This window comes from Macaca nemestrina, chromosome 13 (genome assembly GCF_043159975.1).
Source record: "Macaca nemestrina isolate mMacNem1 chromosome 13, mMacNem.hap1, whole genome shotgun sequence".
Lineage (NCBI taxonomy): Eukaryota > Metazoa > Chordata > Mammalia > Primates > Cercopithecidae > Macaca > Macaca nemestrina.
Window position 1 is genome coordinate 39,445,148 of NC_092137.1, and position 24,809 is coordinate 39,469,956.

The 24,809-nt window shown below is 38.8% G+C and overlaps 1 protein-coding gene and 1 pseudogene across 8 annotated transcripts in view; both read right to left on the minus strand.

Annotated features, from left to right (window-relative positions):
- The window catches only part of LOC105464888 (mitogen-activated protein kinase kinase kinase kinase 3), a 187,300-nt gene that overhangs the window by 133,918 nt on the left and 28,573 nt on the right, over window positions 1-24,809 (minus strand). The gene's annotated exons all lie outside the window — the stretch shown is intronic.
- Window positions 9,371-9,467, minus strand: LOC112423775 (U6 spliceosomal RNA; annotated as a pseudogene).

Consider the following 24,809-nt stretch of genomic DNA (forward strand, 5'->3'; position numbering starts at 1 on the left):
TTGAGTAGCTGAGACAGAGGCCACATGGCTCACAAGGTCTTAAGTATTACTATCTGACCCTTTATCGACAAAGTTTGCTGATCCTTGCTTTAAAACAGCACTGTCAGCCGGTCGTGGTGGCTCACACCGGGCATGGTGGCTCACGCCTGTAATCTCAGCACTTTGGGAGGTCGAGGTGGGCGGATCACCTGAGGTCAGGAGTTCGAGACCAGTCTGACCCATATGAGGAAACACCACCTCTGCTAAAAATACAAAAATTAGCCAGGCGTAGTGGCATGCACCTGTAATCCCAGTTACTCGCAAGGCTGGGACAGAAGAATTGCTTGAACCCAGCAGGTGGAGGTTGCAGTGAACTGAGATCGCGCCATTGCACTCCAGCCTGGGCAACAAGAGCAAAACTCCATCTCAAAACAACAACAACAACAACAACAAAACAAAACCCAGCACTGTCCAAAAGAACTTTCTACATTGATGGAAATGATCTGTATCTGCGCTATCCAATACATTAGCCCCATACCACATGTACCTATTCATCACTTAAAATATGGCCAGTGCAAGTGAAAAACTGAATTTTGTTTAATTATACGTGCGTATACAATGAAATATTTAAAATTTGGAGTTTTTAATTTTTTTAACTACCAGACAATAAAATGGATTTTTAAAGATACAGTTCTAGTAATTTAAACACATATATTAGATTATGTAACCACCACCACCACCACCACCATCAGGAAATAGAAAAGTTCCATCACTGCAAAAACTCCAATGGAAGCCATAATCCTCCCTAAACCCTGGAAACACTAACATGTTCTCTATGACTATAGTTTTTCTTTTTGAGAATGCCATATAAATTCATTCATTATATAACATCTTGAGACTCTTCTTTCACCAAGTTGTTGCATATATCATTAGTTTATTCCTTTTTATTGCTGAGTAGTGTTCCACTGTATAGATTTACCACAGTTCATCCATTTACCAGTTGAAGGATATCTGGGTTGTTTTCAGTTTTTGGCAAATACGGGAAGAGCTGCTGTAAACATTTGTATACAGGTTACATAAATACCCAGGAGTGGGACTAGATCATATCATATGGTAGGTATATGTTTAACTTTATAAGAAACTGCCCAACTTTCTACAGTGACTGTACCATTTTTCATTCCCAGAAGCAGTGCACGGTGGGGTTGCACTTGCTTCACATCCTTGCCAAGAGTTGGCATTGTATTTATTTCAGCCATCCTAATAGGTATGTAAATGCTATTTCATGGTGGTTTTAGTTTGCATTTCCCAGATGATTGATGATGCTCTTAGTCTATTCATGTGCTTACCTGCCATCCTTTGATAAATTGTTTTCCAGTCTTTCGTCCATGTTTTAATTGGAATATTTATTTTCTTACTGATGAGTTATGAGAGTTCTTCATATATATGTATTCTACATATGAGTCCTTTGTCAGATATATGATTTGCTATTTTTTTTTTTTTTTGAGACGAAGTTTCAGTCTTATTGCCCAGGTTGGAGTGCAATGGCACAATAGTGGCTTACTGCAACCTCCACCTTCTGGGTTCAAGCGATTCTCCGGCCCCAGCCTCCCAAGTAGCTAAGAATACAGGCAGCTGCCATCACACCTGGTTGATTTTTTTTGAATTTTTAGAAGAGATGAGGTTTCACCATGTTGGTCAGGCTGGTCTCAAACTCCTGACGTCAGGTGATCCACCCACTTTGGCCTCCCAAAGTGCTGGGATTACAGGCATGAGCCACCGCGCCCAGTCAAATGTTTTCTTCAGTCTGTAACTTATTCTTCATTCTTGTTAACAGTGTTTTTTTGCAAAATTTATGAATTGAATTGTGCTCCCTACCAAATTCGTATGTTGAAGTCCTAACCCCTAGTACTTTAGAACGTGACTATATTCAGAGGAAAGGCATTTGAAAAGGTAATTAAGGTTAAATAAGTTATATGGATGGGCCCTAATCCAACAAGACTGATATCCCTTTAAGAAAAGGAAGAGATACCAGAGATATACATGCATAGTGAAAAGGCCATGTAAAGATACACCAAGATGGCCACCATCTGCAAGCCAAAGAGAGACGCTTCAGGAGAAACCAACCCTGCTGGCACCTTAACCTTGGACTTCCAGCCTCCAGAACTATGAGAAAATAAATTTCTACTGTTGAAGCCACCCAGTCTGTGTCATTTTGTTATGGCAGCCCTACCAAACAAATACACAGAGCAAAGGTTTTCATTTTTGATACAGTCCAATTTATCAATAGTTTTCTTTTATGAATTGTGCTTTTGGTATCATGTCCAAGATCTTTTTGCTTAACTCCAGGTCACAAATATTTTCTTCTAAAAGTTTTACGTTTTTACATTTAGTTTTATAATACATTTTGAGATAATTTTTGTGTAAGGTGTACAGTTTAGGTTTAGGTACACTTTTTTGCATGTATATGTCCAACTCTTTCTTATCATTTGTGGAAAAGTCAATTTTCCTTTCATTGAATTGACTTCCACCTTTGTCAAAAATGAATTGGCTATATTTGTGTAGATCTATGTCTGGACCCCATGTTGATCTATATTGATCTACTAATCGTGTGTTTATCTCTTACCTACACTATACAGTCTTGATTAGTGTAATTTTTTTGGTTTTGTTTTTTTTGAGACAGAGTCTCACTCTGTTGCCCAGGCTGGAGTGCAGTGGTACAATCTCGGCTCGCTGCAACCTCCGCCTCCTGGGTTCAAGTGATTCTCCTGCCTCAGCCTCTTGAGTAGGTGGGACTACAGGTACGCCACCATGCCTAGCTAATTTTTGTATTTTCAGTACAGATGGGGTTTTGCCATGTTGGCCAGGATCATCTTCAACTCCTGACCTCAAGGTGATCCACTCACCTTGGCCTCCCAATCCCAAAGTGCTGGGATTACAGGCATGAACCACACAGGCCTGGCCGATTACTGTAGTTTTATAGTAAATTTCAAATTTACAATCACAGTAATTTTGTGATTCCTCCAATTTCTTCTTTTTCAAAGTTGCTTTGGCAACAAAGGTCCTTTGCCTTTCCATATAAATTTGAGTCAGCTTGTCTGTTAAAAAAAAAAGAAAAAAAATCTGTTGTTGGGACTTTTATTTGGAAGTACATTAAATCTATAGATCAGTTTGGAAAGAACTGACATATTTACTATGTGGAGTCTTCCAATCCATGAACACGGCTGGCAGGTGGCAGGTGTCTCTGTTTATTTAGATTTTGATATCTTTCATCAGTGCTTTGCAGTTATCAGCATACAGATCCTATACATAATTTCAATTTTAAAAGCCACATGTGGCTAGTGATAACTGTATTACATGGCACAACTCTAAAATGTCTGAAACTGGAAGTACTGAGAAATAGCACCACCATGCAATGTAACTCACTGTGAAACCATGCTACATGCCAGTGTCACAGCACGCAGGGCTTTGGGCATAAAGTGAAGTTTTGAAGAAATAGAAAAGATGCAATGAAGAGACAATCAGTAAAGAGCAAAGAACTCAACAGGTGGAAAGAGAAAATCACGAGACCATGAGAAAAGGGCAGATCTCCAAGCTGCCTTGAGTTCCTGACAACTTTCTAGTTCCATATGTCATGTATCTTTACAATAGCCTCTCTTTTCTTAAGTTAACTTGAATGACTCTGTTTCTTAAAACCAGATAATTAAAGGTCTACATTTCTAGGACTACATAGTCCTAATTAAAACAAAACAAAACAAAAACAAAAACAAACAAACAAACAAAAAACAAAAAAAAGATTGAGGCTATCATTAACTTTCAAAAAATGCACTTAGCAGATAATAATTGGATATCGACATGGAAAATAAACTGTGAGTAACAGGAGTACAGACAGTTCCAACATATCAGCAATTTGTATTTCAAAGTTTAATTCTGAATTTTGGAATTCAAAAATGGACCTGTTCCATATCAGTAACACTTCTAAATGGTAACTGGCAGACCAAACCAATAATATGGATAAAACTTAACAGTAGCACTGAGTTTGGGAAAGGATAAGAGATCAGGTAGCCAATTCCAACTTTGCACTAAAGAAGCGATAGCAGCAGCATCTCTAGCCCAGTGGTACTCAGACCCCAATGGGCATAAACATCTTCCAAGATTTCACTTTCGAAAATAAGTTAGACTAGATATAAAATATCCTTCCATTACAAATATCTGGAAATAGTAGACAAGATACAACAAACACTCTTTTACATGTACTGCTGAACTCACAAGCAAAGAAATTCATAGGTGGCACAAAGAGATGTAGTATAAACAGCTTTTAAAAATCTATTAAATGTATTTACTGAATAAAATCAGAGCTGTAAACAAAAGTTCAAGCCATGACCTTAGATTAAACTTGGAATCTAGGGACTTCAGTTTTGATTTTTATTAGATGTGAAAGCTGAAATTGAGACCACTGCATAAAACCAGCAATGCCCTTGAAGAGTCACTCCCCATAGGTAGGTTGGGGAAAAGGGCTCTGTCCACAACAGGCAACTTGTTCAAATCAGGCCTTCACTAGAACCGAAGTATCTTCCCCGGAAATCCATAATTACAAGCCTGCCCCCAGTTAAGTATAGGGTTAAAATTTACACTGATTTCGAGGGCCAGGAGCCTCAAGTCAAGAAATAAATTTAAGTTGTTTCTGGGTTGGTGGTAACACAAGGCACCTGGCAGAGGGAGAAACAAATTCTCTGTAGATAAACACATCTTATACCCATACTCCAAGAAATTACTATATAATATTATTAGACAGATATGAGCTTAAAACAAAATTATCAAGCACAAAAGGAAACAAACCACCAGAGCAGTAAAAACTATGAAAAACCAAATTAAATTCACAGAAGTTAAACTTTAGGAATTAAAAGATACATAACATTACAATCAAGTACGCTTTAAAAGTTTAAAGAAATAAAACAAGCTATGAAATACATAGGTCAGATTTTTTTAAAGTTAACACTAGAAATAAATACATGGGTCAGACACAAGAGGTTAACAAAAATGACTTGGCAGACAGGATAAAAAGAACAAAACAGAATTTCTAGAAATAAAAAATGAAATTAAAAACCTAACTGGCGTACACAGACATAAAATTAGACAAAATGGCAGATCTGAAGCAGCAAAGAGAGCAAGAGATAGAATGAGAGATTAAGAGACACGAAGACTAGAACAAGAAGATATAACATACATCTAACAAAACAAGGAAGGAAGAGAGAACCAATATTTCAAGAGACAGTGGCTGAAATTTTTCCAGAATGGGTAAAAGACATAAAACCTCAGATTCAGGAGACACAGTTTCAAGGAGAGGAAATAAACAAGAAATCCACATCTAGACACACTACAGAAACCGCAAAAAAACTAAATAAAAAGAAGTGATCTTTAAAAGCACTCAGAGAAAAGAATCAGATTATCTACAAAAGAACAACAATTAGACTTTTTCAGAGAAAAAAGCCAGAAAGACTGTAGAATATGGAGCTGAAAAAAAGTTAAGTCAATCTAGAATTATATTCTCAGGTAAAACATCATTCAATAAATAGGGCAAAATAAAGACATTTTCTAACAAACAAGGGTTCACCGCCAAAAGATGTGCAATAATATTCTTCTAAAAGATGTATTTCAGGATGAAAAAAGACTCAGAAGGAAAGTTTAAAATGCAAGGAGTATCAAATAAACTAGCAATCTTCGGTACAGATAAACACTGATGACTGCAAAAAACAGTAATGTCTATGCAATTTTTTAAAAACTAGAACTCAAATATGGAGCAGAATACCATGGAAATGGGAAGGTGGAAGTACAGTTAAATTGCTCTAAAGACTTTATACAGTTTGGGAAGTGGACAGAATTAGTGAATAGTTTGCAGTCTTAGGTTAGGTATGTATATTAAATTATTAAAAGCAACATCTAGAATAATGAAAGTAGTATACAACAGTGATTCTTAACTGAGGATACTACCCCCATAAAAATGGAAAGGAGGTGTCTGGAAATGTGGAGGGACATTTTGGGTTGTCTCAATAACTGAGGATGATAATAGCATTTGGTAGGTAGGACCCAATGATTTTAAAAGTCCTGTTGTGCCTTCAGAGTGCCACACGATAATCCTGGCCAAAATGCCCATAGCACCTACGCTGAGAAATACTGTATACACCTACCAAAAAATGAAATTTAAACAACTCAGCATGGAAATTAAACAACTCAATACAAACCACTTGTAGATCTGCTTTAAATCACAGAGTCTTGGCTTCTACACCACACAGATTCTGAATCAGCAGACCTGAGGTGAGCCCCAGGAACCTATGGTTTTAATACCACTCAAGTGACTGATTCAATCAACAGTCTATCAGTCACACTTGAGAAACACCATAGTCTAATAAGGGTGAAATGGTAGATGAATGTTGTTTAAGGGACTCCCATTTCAGCGAGAGGCACTGGAGGAAGGGATGCCCAGGGCTGAGAAAAAGTCTAGTAACAGGGAGTAGGTGGTGGCAGAAATTCATATACATATATCATTAAGTGTCCCCAAACCAGAAACTGGAGATCAGAAGAAAAAGCACTTTTCTAAGTTTAACAACAATATAAGTAGAGCAGTGCTTTACATAAAATTAAAAAAAAAAATACTGAAAATGAAAATACAATAGGATAGTTCAGGCAAACATCAATAAAATAACTCAATCCACAACCTAAAAATCAATCACCCTATAAACACGATGGGAAAGTTTGTCTTCAGAAATCCTGCCCATACGCTGACCTACATACATCTCTTGAGTAATGACCTCATTCACCAATTTCTAACATCTGGGATATGACTGCCCTGGAGCAGCAGAATAGTACTTCTGAAATGTGTTACACATATTCTGGAAAAAAAAAAAAAGAGTTCTTGGTTACGTATTAGAAATAATACATACTATAGGCCAGGTGCGGTGGCTCAAGCCTGTAATCCCAGCACTTTGGGAGGCAGAGGTGGGTGGATCACGAGGTCAGGAGATCAAGACCATCCTGGCTAACACAGTGGAACCCCGTCTCTACTAAAAAAATACAAAAATATTAGCCACGCATGGTGGTGGGCACCTGTAGTCCCAGCTACGCAGAAGGCTGAAGCAGGAGTATGGTGTAAACCCAGAAGGCGAAGTTTGCAGTGAGCCGAGATTGCACCATTGCACTCCAGGCTGGGTGACAGAGCAAGACTCCGTCTCAAAAAAAAAAAAAAAAAAAGAAAAAAGAAAAGAAAGAAAGAATACATACTATACTGTCCTCCTAGAGATCAACTGTGCACACCAGCACATTAAAAGATTCTGAAAGTTCTGTGGCAAAGAAAACCAATTACTTTTGTTTGACTCTTCATCTCCCACCATTATTTGACTAAGGACCCCTAAAAGCTCCCCAATTTGTTAGAAAATTTAGGATTTAGAAAAATACATTCACTTAAGTAAACACTGTCTATTCATTGCTATATCCTTGGCACCTTGAACAGTGCCTGAAAGACAACAGGTGATCAAAATATGTTTGCTGAATGAGTAATTAAAATCAGTTGTGTGCTGGTAAATGTTTAAAAACACAGTTTGGGGGAATGAAGGCAGAATGAGCATTGATTTGTAACATTTTCGTGGTGTAAACACTCCCACCAAGGCAGATCACAACTTACCAACCTGGCATTTCAGAACATGGAGTTGGGAAGAGATGCTCATAATCTCACTAGTACAAAAAGTCTCCTGGACATCACTGATTAAAATGTCAAAGTGGGCCAGGCGCAGTGGCACATGCCTGTAATCCTAGCACTTTGAGAGGCTGAGGCGGGCAGATCACGAGGTCAAGAGATGGAGACCATCCTGGCCAACATGGTGAAACTCTGCCTTTACTAAAAATACAAAAATTAGCTGGGCATGGTGGCATGTGCCTATAGTCCCAGCTACTCAGGAGGCTGAGGTAGGAGAATGGCTTGAATCCGGGAGATGGAGGTTGCAGTGAGCCGAGATCGCGCCACTCCACTCCAGCCTGGCAATAGAGCGACACTCTGCCTCAAAAAAATACAAAAAAAACAACAAAAAAAATTACAGTGAAGCTTATTTAATGCAAATGCAGAATATCACTTCTCTAAGCAGTATCCCTGGGGAATGAAGACTAAGTTTTCCAGATAATGGGATAAATGTTAAGTGAAAAATGCATATTTTTTAATTCAAAAAAGAAACATTGTACGCTTATTAAGTGTGTGGTACAAAATTTAACATTTTCTGTTAACTCAATATTGCCTATTATATAAATTATCTACAAAGCATCCCAAAGTGACGCTCTTAAATTAGACACATAAAGCTATTTGCTCCTATACTAAATCACGTTTTTAGCCTGGGGCCCAAGGCTGGGCTTCGGTGAGCCCAAGAGTTCCTGACACTGAAAACAAACTGATACATCTTTATACTTCTTGCTGAGAAAAATGTTTACCGACTCCATTAGGTGTCATTATGGTCTGAATGGGTCCCTTAAAGCTCATGTGTTGGAAACGGAATCCCCAATGTAACAGTATTGGCAGGTGGGGTGACTGGGTCATGAGGCCAGAGAATGAATTAATGTCATTTCTGAGGAAGCAGGTTGTTTATCTTGAGACTGAGTTGGTTATAAAAGTGAGTTTGGCTCCCTTCTGCTCTCTCGATCTTCCACCCTTACCCTTCCACTTTCTGCCATGGGATGACACAGTACAAAGGCCCTCACCAGATGCCATCGCCATGCTCTTGGACTTTCCAGCCTCCAAAACTGTGAGCCAAATAAATTTGTGATCTTTATAAATTACCCAGTCTCAGGTATTCCATTATAACAGCATAAAATGGACTAAGACAGGTGTCCATAAGGTTAAGAACCACTTCTCTAAGTAAATCTGGACTGTTCTGCTTACTTAACTTGAGGCATTTTGGTTTTCTCCCTCTCTCTCATCAGGCTGTTAGTGGTTATTTCTTACTGACTGTGTGTACAGCATCCCTACTTCCAATTTGTTTGGAGAAACTGATAAGTGAGTTCATTAGAAAATGTTTTCATTAAATCACTGAGGACTTCACCTGTGAATGTAGAGAATAAAACACAAAAATGTACAAACTGGTGGCAAATATGTAAAATAAACAGAACGTTTACAAAGCTGATAGTAGTCCAGATTAAGTATATTATAAAAACACAACATATTCTACCCAATAAAATCTCTTATCTCCTTAGAAGCCTTTTACTTAAGATAATTTCCATCTTACAAGAGAATATACTTTTCAAATGTATCAGTCATAAAACTTAGAACCTATCCATTTCAGAATCCCATTTTTACCTGTAGTCATTACAATCTATCCATTTTTTTTAAAAGCTATGTATAGCAAACTTCATTTTTTAAAATTTTAATTTTTTAAAATAATTTTTGTGCAGGGCCCATGCTAATCTTCTCTGTATCATTCCAATTTTAGTATATGTGCTCCCAAAGCGAGCACCAAACTACATTTTCTAAGATCACTTATGTTTAAATCTGGGGTGAATGAACCAATTTCTAGAATTTGTGCCTATTATTTGAGGGCTGGATCTGCACTTGACCTTTGGTATATGCAGCAGACTGGTTCCAGGACCCTTGAGCATACCAGAATCCACACTTGCTCAAGTCCCATAGCAGGCCCTGCAGAACCTGTGTATATGAAAAGTCAGCCATATATACATGGGTTTCACATTACACAAACACCAAGTTTGGTTGAAAAAAATCTGCATATGTGGACGTGTGTAGTTCAGGTTCAAGCCTGTGTTGTTCAAGGGTCAGTTGTACATCTTTCATTAAAATCAGTGAAATGAGAAGGACATACATATGCTTTTTCATGATACAAAATTTCAAAGTAAATTAACTTTATTTATAACTAAGCTCCATCAAGGCTTTGAACATTACTCTTACAAAGCACTCCTAGCAATATTAGAAGCTTTTGTTGTGCTTTATAAAAATTTTTCTACCATTACTCCTCTCACTAAAAATATGCCTACTACAAGAGAATGACCAATATGAATACCACTGTTTTCACATGTCTCCTGTTCCCAAGACCCTTCAACAACATTTCATTTGCTTCTGTTACTTCTGGACCTTTACTTCAGTTACATTATAGTAATCTTGGGAGAAACATTAAGGAAGAGCCAGGGAAAGGCACAACAACTTCTAAGGACACGCTACACTACAGCAAGCCTCAAATGAGGACAGGTCACTTAAAGGGAATGGAGAGAAATGGTTTAAAATTCTACTTTATCCCAGGTTTTCCAGATTGTGGTTCTCCAGAACAAAAATTGACAAGGGTCACATTATTTTTTGCTTAAGTAATTATTTCCAAGAATAAATAGCTATGTTTTCTGTTGTGCTTTTAATCCAGAGGTGTCTAGAACAGTCCTCAAAGGAAGGGGTGATAGTGGAGGAGAGCAATTCCTCTCCACAGAGCCGGACCTGAGCTCACTTAGTCAGCCAAGTATCAAAACAGCATATGCACAAATAAGTTATAAAAGAGCTTGGCCAGATGGACAGGAAAAAGAAATGTAAGACCAGATTATGGAAAAACGAAGAGGGCCACTTCAGGGAATAAGATAGGCAGAATGTGGTTATGATGCCAAGGATAAGACTAAACAGAAAAAGGCCTGGCAGCAACTAGATCTTTGATAATAATGAGTTTCTATCACCCTTTGTCAGTGCTATATCCTCCTCCCACAGTTTCTTGAGACTGGCCTGGAAAGGGGCTTTCCTGTGTAACAGAAGGAATCTGAATCCATCAAACTCTCTAATTATTCTTCCAGAAATAGGAAAATCACAATTTAACTCTTAACATCTGAAACAAAAATGGAACGAAAGAATGATTCCACTATGACAGCAATTATTTTTAAGACCAGATAAAATACTAGTTCAGATACACACTGATGAAATTAAACAACCTTCCAGCATTCTAACATCCAGTTTAATTAAAAAAAAAAAAAAAGAGATGGATGCCATTGTTTCCACTCAAGAGATAACACCAACTCATAATGAAGTACTAATATCATAATGTGCAAGAAACCCACCTGCAAAGGGCTTTGCTGTATAAAAATTACCAGAGGAATTAAGCAACATAGCTTGCTGCTGACAAATCTAAGCAAGTATATAAAAAGTGGATTGTACCAAACAACCTACATGCACGTACACACACACACATTTTTTAAATAATGGTTTTATTCAGGCTACACAGCAAGTATTAATAAGCTTTTCCACTATCTGATAATGCTGGCTTCTTTTTAATCTGAAAAAGAAAATGGAATGCTTCTGAAACTCTTCTCTTATACAATAGAGAAATTACATAATTTGACCTCATGAGGCTAAACTATCAGCTCCCTTTCTCACTATTAGGGTTAACTAATTTGTCTTCCTGCTTACTGCCTTTGTTCTTTTGGAATGAATGTAATTTCCCAAATATAAGACACTCCTATTATCCTATTTATCCATTACCATTTACTGTGACATAACAAAACTTTGTTTACTAAAACCCACTGTAGCACTCTACATTTCATTTTTCAATTTTCTCACACTCATTATTCAAAGAGTCAGACACTCAAATATGCTACATTATTAAGGGCTCTGGGAAACACTATCAAATAATTCTTTCCATCTGTTTAGTTAAAAGGAAGGGGAGAAACTGAGATTTCAATTACTCTTCAAAGCATTTTGATATATATGCTTTATTTAAAGCCTGAAAGCTTTAGTATACAAAAGACCAGAGCGGTTAAAAAGTTCAGGATGATAGATACAGCGTTCATTATGGAGAATATATGTATACTTAAATATTCAAATATCAGGAAAAGGAGAAGGGAAATACAAATTTGGTTTTGGGGGGTTTTTGTTTGTCTGTTTTGAGACAAGATCTCACTCTGTTGCACCAGCTGGAATGTAATGGCATCATCATAGCTCACTGCAGCCTCTGAACTGCTGGGTTCAAGCAATCTTCCTGCCTCGGACTCCGGAGCAGTTGGAACTACAAGCATGCACCACCACACCTGGCTAATTTTTAAATGTAGAAATGGGGTCTCACTATGTTGCCCAGGCTGGTCTCAAACTCCTGGCCTCAAGTGATCCTCCCACCTTGGCCTCACGAAGTGTTGGGATTATAGGTGTGAGCCACTACACCTGGCCTACAAGTAGTTGTATACTAATAGCTTAAGATTCCATAGTCCACTTAGGTAAAATAAGATAAAAGACAATTCAGTTTACATTTCTGAACTTCTACCAATATTTTTTACTCAAGACAATGTGCTTTAACTTCAAGTTCCAAATTTTTAACATATGAAAGTAAGTGCTTCTCATAAAATAATTTTAGCAAAAATACTAACCCAGAAACAGCATCTCTCTTCACCTCTTATAAGAGACCAAAGAGTCATTCTTACTATCTAAGGTAAATACATCTCAATTTAAGAGATCTATTACTTGATCTAAAAGACCATTTGCTTTTGAATGATTTAGTAGTATGTACTGACTATTATTAGACTTAGCTAAGTCGTAACACATACCAATAAATGGTTGGATTTCACATCCCCCTTGCCACAATCAATGACAACTTTTCATCAATTAAAAAACTTGAAATTTCAAGTCAAAATAAAGAAATGATTCTTTTTAAACTTGCTGAGGTTCATCATGCTACATATCTAAACCAGTAAAAATGGATACACCGTGTAATAGTCTCTCAACCAAGACTTCGGTATTAAAAAAAAAAAAAATCCTATATAGTACTCACCAACTCCATAAAATGTGCTTTAAAACAATATTAAGAATTAGTGACTACAAACGTAAGAGAATTCAGTAAGCTAGTAACCTATAAAAAGAATATACAAAGATCAATAGTCTTCATATATACAACATATTATACAAACAACAGCAGAAGATATAAAGACTTCATTTCCAACAGCAACTAAATATTTGTATATTTTCACTTAGTAATGTGCAAACTTAAAGAAAACTTTAAAACCCTTTAAACAAATGAAAGTAGAATTGAATGAAGAGAAAGTTATAATCATATTCTTAGAGAGGCTAAACATCATAAAGGTATCAATTCTTCTTAAGGTATTATAATTTATACAAACCCAATAAAAGTATCCATTTTTTTCCTCCAGGAACTTAGAAAGGCTGATTCTAAAGATCTTATTGAAAAATAAACAAGCAGTAATTGCCAGGAAAACTATGAAAATGAGAAGCAATGAGAAAACAGCTCTAACAACATAATTTTATATGGCCTCAACAACTAAAAGTATACGAGTGGCAAATGAATAGACAGACCAGTGGGACAAAATACAAAGTCCGGAAATACACACATATAAATAATTCTTAGAGGAGATAATCCAACGGAAAAACGGACAAGTATGTGAAAAAGAAAAGAAATACAAATGGCCCTTGAACATATGATAAGCTGAAAACAGAAATGCAAACAAAAACTATACAATGAGATAGTGTTTCTTATCAGGTTGGCAAAATCTGATTTAAGTCCAACCACTTGTCAAGCTGTAGGAAAAGGAGGGCATTCCAAGGACCTTCATATATTGCTGCTGAAATGCAAAATGCAAGATGTATATAAAGGGAATCCAATAATATCAATCAAAATTACAGATGCATGTACCCTTTCACCTAGCAAACACCCTTCTAGGAAACAAAAACATCAGGAAACCCACATACATATGAAATACACATGTACAAGGTTAATCACTATGAAATTGCCTGTAATAGCAAAAGACTGAACAAATTCAAGTGCAAAAGGAGGACTGGTTGAATAAACTACAGCATATACCAACAAATGAATACTATACAGTAAAAAAAGAAGAAAAAAGATAAGGAAGGTCTTTATGTATTGACTGATACAAAGAGAGAGCTCCATGGAATAAAAATAAAGAAACCAGGGTGCAAAGTATTAGTATGTTATCTTGAGTCAAAGGAGGTGGAAATAAGAATATACACTTGAATTAGCCTTTTGCATAAAGTCTAAAGGAATAAACAGAAATTAATAAAAATATAGTAATACATATAATGAACTAAGGAGAAGGGACAGACGGGGATGGGAGGGAACAAGACTTCTCAGGGGATACTTTTTAAAAACAGCACTTTGCATTTTGAATCATGTAAATAAATGCATTTTTTATTAAAATTATAAATTAATTAAATTTGAAATAAAAAGATAAGAAATTGGTGGCATGGTTAAGATTTGGCCCAAAAAATTTACTAAACCATGGTGTAAGCCTTTCCTTTGATAGTTCCAGGAATAATTAATAATGATAATTGGCTGGGCATGGTGGCTCACGCCTGTAATCCCAGCACTTTGGGAGGCCGAGGTGGGTGGATCACTTGAGGTCAAGAGTTCCAGACTAGCCTGGCCAACATGGTGAAACCCTGTCTCTACCAAAAAATATGAAAATTAGCCAGGTGTGGTGGTGCACACCTATAGCCCCAGCTACTCGGGAGGCTGAGGCAGGAGAATTGCTTGAACCCAGGAGGCGGAGGTTGCAGTGAGCGGATATCATGCCATTGCACTCCAGCCTGAGAGACAAAGCAAGACTCTCTCCTTAAAAAAAGAAGAGGAAGAAGAATTGTGCGAAACATAAACATCACAAATGCAATCACACCTGTCAACATGCTCATACTAAATTTCCAATCTATCAATTAAAACTAAAGAATGTACTATGCTTTGACAATTTATGTTGTACTATGTAACAAAAAGCCACATTGTTTACCTTGTTCAAGCTATAGTTGTACTTTATATGTCACTAAGAAGTCAGCAAGAAGAGTACCACTTGTGACAGGCAGTAAATACTTCAGACGACACAGACAAACGCTTTTAGTAACAGCCAGTTCAGTGCAGGTTAGGCTAGGATTATGCTAAAACTGTCAGGCTTAAGGTAGTGTGCAGCAGCCTCCAATCCAGTCAAGGAATGAAAGCCTAAGGGGAAAGGCAATTTCCAATACACATCACATCTCTTTAACAAAATAAAAACAAATCTCATTTCCACCTTTGAGGCGACTTGGAGTTTTGTTTAAGTCAAGAGGAAGACAAAAGTCTGCATGTAGCACCTCAGTAACATAAATGAGTGCAGCTCATTTTCAAGTATTTTAGGAACTTAGGTAGTTAAATGAAAGGATTTGAGGCTATATTTTAGTGAAGCCTGCCTAGCTACCTAGCAGCAGGGTCAGACAAGCCTGGCAATGACTTTTAGAGAATCAGAATCTAAGCCACAGCCATATCACTCAGAGAAATCTGAGTTCTTACATAGAAACTATGCCAAAAAGTTAAGGGCTCCTGTTACAAGCATACATTTTAGTGTTTATTACAAGAGACTGCTGTTTAAGTAGGATCTTTGTTCTCATATCTAAGATCTAGCCGGGTACATAATATTTATATGGGGGAGGGTTTAATGTGGTTTTAAAAGAGGGTATTTTATATTTCTGGAAACATTTAAAGGCACGCTCACAAAAAGAAAAACAAGCTGGTAAGTTTATAAGACAATTTACCCAGACTTCAGTAAGCTCAGACCCATATAACCAACTAGACAATGCTACCGACACCCATGTACCTCAAATTAATCCCCCCCCCAAAACCCTGCTATTCCTTAGCTGTAGTGACACCACTCAACACCTTGCAAGTGCCCAAGGGAGAACCCTGTAACCCAACACCTTAACCCTCCCATCCCTCCATTCATGGAATTATAAATGTCTGTTGTACGTTTTTAACTTATCTGTTTCTATTACTAGTGCCCTGGAGTTCAGGCCACCATAATCTCTTCTCTGGAATACTACAGTCTCCAGTCTTGACTCCACCATCCATGCATCGAAGCTTTCACATTTATTAGCGTAACTTGCTCATAATATTATCTTTTAAAGCACTGCTAAATTAGTGGGTATGCTCTCTTTATATTTGCAATAATAATTAACAAATAATATTTATGCCTTCTCTTTTATTTCTTGGGTGTTCTTACCAGGTTTTTCTTTTTTACAGATCTTTTCAAATGTTGAGCTTGGGTTTTATTGATCCCCCCTCTCTGTCTTCCCCTTCATTTAGTTCCTGTTCCTCCTTATTATTTACATTTCCAGTGCCTACGAGTTTGCTCTTTTTTTAATTCCTTGGTGTTTACACTTAATCATTTTATTTTTTAAATAAATGAATTTATTATTATAAATTACGACTGGAAGTCCTGCTTTATTTATATCTATAGCTTTAATCGTTTTTCATCAAAATAGATACTGTATAATTTTCACTGTAATTTCGTCTTTAACTATATGAGTAATACAGTAATTTTTAGCTTCCAAAACAAAGGTATCTGGCCAAAATACAGTAGCAGAAAGCAGCTATACCCTTTCACCTAAGAAAAAGCTTTAAAAATGAACAAAACATATAACAGTCTTTAGATATGAAACATCAGTCAGCACACTACAGTGATTCCTTAAAAAAGAAAAATAAAATCCTACAGAACTTCACAATTGTCCCGGCGTATATTCTAGAGACAGTTTCCAGGCCTCAGTGCAGGGCAACGGAACCCAGATGAAGCCTGATGGTCATCCTAAATTGAGAAGATGAAGCTAAGAATACAGGAAAACGAAGAAAGCCAGAATTTGTAGGACAGAGTACCAAAACAGAGAGAACTATACAGACAGGAAAGGGAGGGGGGTGTCCATCTTCATCTCAAAATTTCAGCTCAATACCAATCCCCATTCCTTGAGGAAATAAATGCACAAGGCCTAGAGCAGAGCCACCAGAAAGGAAGAGAGAGAACAATTACCAAAGATATCTAAGTGTTGGGAATAGTTCATGCTCTCATCAGCCAGACTGGAAAACTTCATAATTTAAGAGACACCAGGTAGGATACTCAGAAGAATACTGTCTTAGCATTGGGGAAAATTAGCTCTAGGCTGCCAGCTGCTCTGTTCCCATCTAACGGAGCTTCAAAATAATAATTTGCAAGGCCCGGCACTGTGGTTCATACCTGTAATCCTAGCACTTTGGGAGGCCAAGGCAAGTGGATCGCTTGAGCTGAGGAGTTTGAGACCAGCCTGGGTGACATGGCGAAACCCGTCTCTACAAAAAATACAAAAAAATAGCCAGGCATGGTGGCCCATGCCTGTAGTCTCAGCTATTTGGGGCACTCAGGTGGGCGTTTTGCTTGAGCAGGAGAGGTTGAGGCTGCAGTGAGCCAAGATGGCACTACTGCACGCCAGCCTGGGTGACAGGAGTGTGACCCTACCTCAGAAAAAACAAATAAATACAACAATCTGTTTCTAAAGTAATTTCACTGCACCACAGAAAAAAGCCCTAAAATACTAACAGGAATACAAAAATATCCAGGGCATAAAGTAAAATTCACAATGTCTGAAATACAATAGAAATTACTAATCATGTAAAAAAGTAAGAAAATACAACCCATAAGAAGAAAAATCAATAAAACAGATTCAAAAATAGAATTAGTAGACAGAGACATTAAACTAGCTATTATAACTACATTCCATATGTGCAAGAAGTAAAGACTAAGCCATTTAAACAGAAACACGGAATATGAAAAAAACCCAAATCATATTAATACATGAAAACTAAAATAACTGAGATTAAAATACAACGGATAGAATAACAGCAGATCAGACACCACAGAAGAAAAGATTAGAGAACTTGAAAAAAACGGTAATAGAAACTAGTCTTTTTTCTGTCTGGAAAAAATGAACAGAGAGTATCAGTTAGTTGTGGGACAACTTCAAATAGACTAAGAAACAGGTAAAGAGCAAAATTTTTTTGATTAATTGCCAAATTTTTTCCAATTTTGATGAAAACCATAAACCTACACCTCCAAGAACCTTAATGAACTCCCAGCAAGAGAAATGTGCAGAAAGCTACATTAAGACATATCATAATCAAATTGCTTATAAAGAGAAATATATCAAAATTTGTGATACGCAGTTAAAATAGTACTTAGAAGGAAACACAGCGACAAATGCTCATATAAGGAAGAAAAAGTAAACAGGAAATCAGTCACTTCAGTTTCCACCTTAAGAAACTAAAGCAGCCAGGCGCGGTGGCTCAAGCCTGTAATCTCAGCACTTTGGGAGGCCGAGACGGGCAAATCACGAGGTCAGGAGATCGAGACCACCCTGGCTAACATGGTGAAACCCCGTCTCTACTAAAAAATACAAAAAAGTAGCTGGGCAAGGTGGCGGGCGCCTGTAGTCCCAGCTGCTTGGGAGGCTGAGGCAGGAGAATGGCGTAAACCCGGGAAGCGGAGCTTGCAGTGAGCTGAGATCTGGCCACTGCACTCCGGCCTGGACAACAGAGCAAGACTCCGTCTCAAAAAAAAAAAAAAAAAAAAAGAAACTAAAGTAAGGCAAATGGCCAATGAACCTCAAACAAGCAGAAGAAAGAAAATAAGATTAGAGTATAAATCAATTAAATAGAACAGAAAACAGTAAAGAAAAATCCATTAAACCAAAAATTGCATCTTTGAGAAAAATCAATAAAATTTAGGCTCTATTACCTGTAAGAAGATAAACTTCTAGCCAAAGTAATCAGAAAAAAAGGCAGTCCAAAAAAGAAAAAAAAAAAGAGAGAAGACACAAATTTACCATGTTGGGAAGGAGAGACATGACATCACTACAGATTGTACAGATATTAAAAGGATGAGAAAATATTATAAATAATTTTATGCCACTAAATTTCAACTTGGATGAAAGAATAAATTCTTTGAAAGACACAAACTACCAAATCCCATTAAAGAAATAAACTAAATAGCCCTATATTTCTAAAAGAAACTCAATCTATAGATTAAAATGTCCAATAATAAAGCCTCCAGACTCAGATGGCTTCGCTGATAAATTCCACCAAACACAGAAGGAAGAAAATATTCTACACAAACTCTTTCAGAAAAATGAGAAGAATCAAGATGGGGCAGAGCAAGAGGGCTGAACAGAAGACTCCACCCACCAACACCCAGCAGGAACACCAAATTTAGTAACTATCCACACACAAAAAGCACCTTTATAAGAACCAAAACTCAGATGTGCACTCAAAGTACCTGGTTTTAACTTCATATCACTGAAAGAGGCACTGAAGATGGTAGGAAAGGCAGTCTTGAATTGCCAATGCCAACCATCCCCCATCCACTCACAGTGGCCATGTGGCACACAGAATGTGTGTGCTTGGGGGAGGGAAAGCACAGTGATTGTGAGACTTTGCACTGAACTCAGCGGACACCCACCCATGGAGGGAACATTTAGATCAGCCCTAGCCAGAAGGGAAGTGCCTGTCCCAACAGAACTTGAGTTCTGGCAAGCCTCCCCACCATGGGCTGAAGCACTCTGGAGCCCTCAATAAACCTGAAAGGCAGTCTAGGCCACAAGGACTGCAACTCTTAGACAAAGTCATATGGCTGGGTGGGGCTTGGAGCCAGTGGACTTGGGAGACATGCAAGCTATTATGACACCAGCCAGGGCAGCTAAGGGAGTGCTTGTGCCACCCCTCCCCTAACCCCAGCTAGTGATTCCACAAAAGATCCCTTTCTTCTGCTTGAGGAGAAGAGAAGGAAGAGTGAAGAGGACTCTGATTTGCATCTTGGATACCAGCTCAACCACACTAGGATAGGGGACCAGTTAGGATTGTGAAGCACCCATTCCAGGCCCTGGCTCCCAGATAATATTCTAGACACACCCTGGGCCAGAAAGGAACCAGCTGCCTTGAAGGGAAGAACCCAGTTCAGGCAGGATCCAGTACCTGCTGACTAAAGAGCCCTTGGACCCTGAATAACAAGCAGCAAAACCCAGGTAGTATGCTGTGGGTCCTGGGAGAGACTCTGACATGTGCTGGCTTCAAGTGAAAACCAGCACATGTCCAGCTGTGGTAGCTACAGTGAAAGACTCCTTCTGCCTGAGAAAAGCAGAGAGAAGAATAAAGGGGACTTTGTCTTTCACCTTAGGTACCAGCTCAGCCACAGTGGGGTAGAGCACCAAGTGGGCTCTTGGAGTCCCTGATTCCAGGCCTTGGCTCTTGGACAGCATTTCTGGACCTGCGCTGGGGCAGAAGGGAGCCCACTGCCCTGAATGGTGAGTCCTAGGCCTGGCAGCACTCCCACAAGCTGACTGGAGAACCCTTGGGTCTTAAGTGAACATCAGCAGCAGCCTGACAGTACTCCCCATGGGCCTGTAGTGGTGGTGGCCAATGGGTGAGGATCCTCTGCCTGTGGAAAGGGGAGGGAGGAGTGGGAAAGACCGCATTTCATGGTTTGAGTACCAGCTCAGCCACAGTAGAATAAAACACCAGGAAGATTTCTGAGGTTTCTTTTTTTTGAGATGGAGTTTCGCTCTTGTTGCCCAGGCTGGAGTGCAACGGCACAACGGCACAATCTCGGCTCACCGCAACCTCTGCCTCCTGGGTTCAAGCGATTCTACTGCCTCAGCTTCCTAAGTAGCTGGGATTATAGGCTTGCACCACCAAACGTGGCTAATTTGTATTTTTAGTGGAGACAGGGTTTCTCCATGTTGGTCAGGCTGGTCTTGAACTCCTGACCTCCGGTGATCTACCAGCCTTAGCCTCCCAAAGTGCTGGGATTACAGGTGTGAGCCACTGCGCCCGGCCGATTTCTGAGGTTTCTAACTCCAGTCCCTGACTCCCAGATGGCATCTCTGGACTCACCTGGGGCCTAGAGGAACTCCTCAACCTGAAGGGAAGGATACAAAGCCTGGCTGGCTTCACCACCTGCTGGTTATAGATACCGAGGGTCTTGAGCAAACATAGGCAGTAGCCAGGCAGGGGACACAGCGGGTGTTGGGCAAGACCCAGTGCTGTGCTGGCTTCTGGTCTGACCTAGCACAGTCCCGGTACTGGTGGCCACAGAGGACCTTGTGTCACCCCTCCCCCAGCTCCAGGCAGCTCAGAACAGAGAGAGAAATGCCGTTTATTTAGGAAAAAGTAAAGGAAGAGAATAAGAGACTGCCTATAATACAGGGAATTCTTTTGGATCTTATTGAAGCCCACCAAGGACGTAACTCTACAACTCTGCAAGAACTACAGTGTTACCGGGCTTGGGTTTCCCCTTACTGCAGGTACAGCTTAGATTACAAAATCCAAGTCCTTCTGAATATCTGCAAGGCCTTCCCAAGAAAGACAAGTACAAACAACCCCAGACTAGAAAGACTACAAGAAATAACGAACTCTTCAATGCCCAGACACGAACAAACACCCATAAGCATCAAGACCATCCAAGAAAACATGACCTCACCAAACAAACTAAATAAGATACCAAGGCCGGGCACAATGCCCACACCAGTAATCCCAACACTTTGGGAGGCCGAGGCAGGCAGACTACTTGAGCCCAGGAATTCAAGACCAGTCTGGACAACATGTTGAAATGCCGTGTCTACAAAAAATACAAACATTAGCCAGCTGCAGTGGTGTGCACCTGTGGTCCCATCTATTTGGGAGGCTGAGGTGGGAGGATCACCTGTGCCTAGGAGGTAGAAGTTGCAGTGAGCCAAGATCATGCCACTGCACTACAGCCTGGGTGACAGAGTGAGAGCCTGTCTAAAAAAATAAAATAAAAAAGACACCAGGGGCCAATCCTGGAGAAACCAAGATATATGACCTTTTAGAAAGAGACTTCAAAAGAGCTGTTTGGAGGAAACTAAAAAAAATTCACGATAACTCAGAGAAGGAATTCAGAATCCTATCAGATAAATTTCACAAAGACACTGAAATAATTAAATAGAATCAAGCAGAAATTCTGCAGTTGAAAAGGCAACAGACATACTGAAGAGCACATCAGAGTCTCTTAATAGCAAAACTGATCAAGCAGAAGAAAGAATGAGTGAGCTTGAAGACACGCTATTTGAAAACAGGAGACAAACAAAGAATTAAAAAAACAAGCACATCTGCAAGATCTAGAAAAAAGCCTCAAAAGGGCAAATCCAAGAGTTACTGGCCTTAAAGAGGAGGTAGAAAAAGAGACAGGGGTAGAAAGTTTATTCAAAACACCAGCAGATTTAACCCAAAGAAGACTACCTCAAGACACTGAATACTCAAACTCCCAAAGGTCAAGGATAAAGGACCCTTTAAGCAGCAAGAGGAAAGAAAACATACACTGGAGATCTAATACATCTGACAGCAGACTTTTCGGTGGGAGCCTTATAGGCCAGGAGAGACAGGCATGACATAAAGTGAGGAAGGAAAAAAATCTTTTGCCCTACAATAATATATTCAGCAAAAATATCCCTCAAACATGAAGTAGAAATCAAGACTTTCCCAGACAAACAAAAACTGAGAGATTTCATTAATACCAGACCTATCCTACAAGAAATGCTAAAGGGAGTACTTTGATTAGAAAGAAGAGGATGCTAATCAGCAATAAGAAATCATCTGAAGGTATAAAACTCACTGGCAATAGTACACAGAAAAACAGAATATTACAACACTGTAATTGCGGTATGTAAACTACTCTTAAGTAGAAAAACTAAAAGAAAAGAACACTCAATTGAGGCTAGCATTATTGTGATAACAAGACACAGATGTTACAAGAAAGCTACAGACAACTGTACCTCATGAACGTAAAAAATTCTTAAAATTTTAGCAAATCAAATACAATGTTAGAAATCATGATCAAGTGGTATTTATCCCAAGAATACAAGGTTTAGTATTAGAAAAATCGATCAGTATAATTCACCATATTAACAGACCAAAAATGAACAAAAATTGGTCATCTCCACAGAAAAAAAAAGTAAATAAATAAAATCTAAAATCCGTTCCTGATACAAACTGAGCAAACAGGAAATAAGGGGAACTGTGCCAATCTAGCAAATCGCATATACAGAAGACCTAAAGCTAACATCAAAGGAAATGGTGAAAGCCTAAATAGTATCTTCCTAAGAGCAGGAACAAGGGAAGAATGTCTGCTCTCACCACTTCTATTAACAACTTAAAGGGAAAAAAAAAAAAAAAGGATTTAAAGTTGGAGAATGCCAGCAAAGAATGGTTCGATAATTTGAAAAAGTGGTTTGGCTTAAAAACGTCAAGAAAACAGAAGCAGCAGCTACTGCCAACCAAAAGGCAGCAGGGGAGTTTCCAGACACCATTAAGAAAATCATTCAGGAGAAAGGTTATCTGCCTAAACAGGTGTGTGTGTGTGTGTGTGTGTGTGTGTGCGTGTGCGTGTGCGTGTGTGTGTGTTTTGGTTTTTTTTTTTTTTTTTTTTTTGAGACAGAGTCTCAGTCTGTGTGCATGTGTGTGTGTGTGTGTTTTGGTTTGGTTTTTTTTTTTTTTTTTTTTTTTTTTTTTTTGGAGACAGAGTCTCAGTCTGTCACCCAGGCTGGAATGCAGTGGTGTAATCTTTGCTCACTGTAACCTCCACCTCCCGGGTTCCAGTGATTCTCCTGCCTCAGCCTCCTGAGTAGCTGGGATTACAGGCGTGTGCCACCATACCCGGCTAATTTTTGTATTCTTTAGTAGAGACGGGGTTTCACCATGTTGGTCATGCTGGTCTTGAACTCCTGACCTCGTGATCCGCCCGCCTCGGCCTCCCAAAGTGTTGGGATTACAGGCGTAAGCCACCACGCCCAGCTTTTTTTTTTTTTTTTTTTTTTTTTGAGCGAGAGACAGGATCTCACTCTATTGCCCAGGCTGAAGTGCTGCGGCATGACTTTGGATCACTGCAGCCTCAACTTTCTGGGCTCGTGTAATCCTCTCATCTCAGCCTCCTGAGATGGAAACTGAGACCACAGGTGCATACCACCACATACGGCTAATTCTTTTATTTTTTGTAGAGATGGGGTCTCACTATGTTGCCCAGACTGTTCTCAAATTCCTGGGCTCAAGTGATCCTCCCACCTCAGCCTCCCAAAGTGCTGGGATTACAGGTATGAACCACTGTGCCTAGCACTGCATTAAAAACAGGTTTTTTAATGCAGATGAAAGTGCCCTATTTTGGGAAAAAACAATGCCACAAGACATTAGTAAAGAAGAGAAGTAAGCACCAGGATTTATGGCAGGAAAGGATAGGCTAACTCCATCCACTGTTTTGTGCAGATGCAGTCAAGTTTATGATCAGGACTGCTCTTATCTACGAAGCTGTTAACCCTTGAGCCTTAAAGGGAAAAAATAAACACCAGCTGCCAGTTTTTTGGTTGTTAAAAACAAAAATAAAAAGCCAAAAAAAAAAAAAAAAAAAAAACCCCTAGATAACAAAAACCCTTTTTCTGGATTGGTTCCTTCCATGCTTTGTCTGTGAAGTCAGGAAGTACCTTCTCAGTAAGGAACTGTCTTTTAAAGTTCCTCTGATATTAGACAATGCCCCTGGCCACCCAGATCCAGGAGTTCAACACTGAAGATGTCAAAATGGTCTACTTGACCCAAACACAACATCTCTAATTCAGCATCTAGATCAGGGGGTATAAGGACCTTTAATGGTCATTACACACGATACTCTAGGGAAGGGACTGTCAATTCAATAGAAGAGAACACCAATAGAGAGAACGTCATGAATGTCTGGAAGCATTTCATCATTGAAGATATTATTGCTGTTATAGAAAAATACCTTGGAAGCCATCAAGCCTGAAACAAAAAATACCTGCTGGAGAAAACTATGCCCAGATGTTGCACATGACTTCACAGGATTTACGAGAGTCAGCCAAGGAAATCATGAAAGAGATTGTAGATATGGAAAAGAAAAAAAAAAAAGGTGGTTGGGGGTTGGGTGGGTGAAGGGTTTCAAAAATGGATCTTACAGAAATATAAGAGCTAACAGATAGCACTCCAGAGGAATTAACAGAGGCAACCTGATGCAGATGAGTGCTT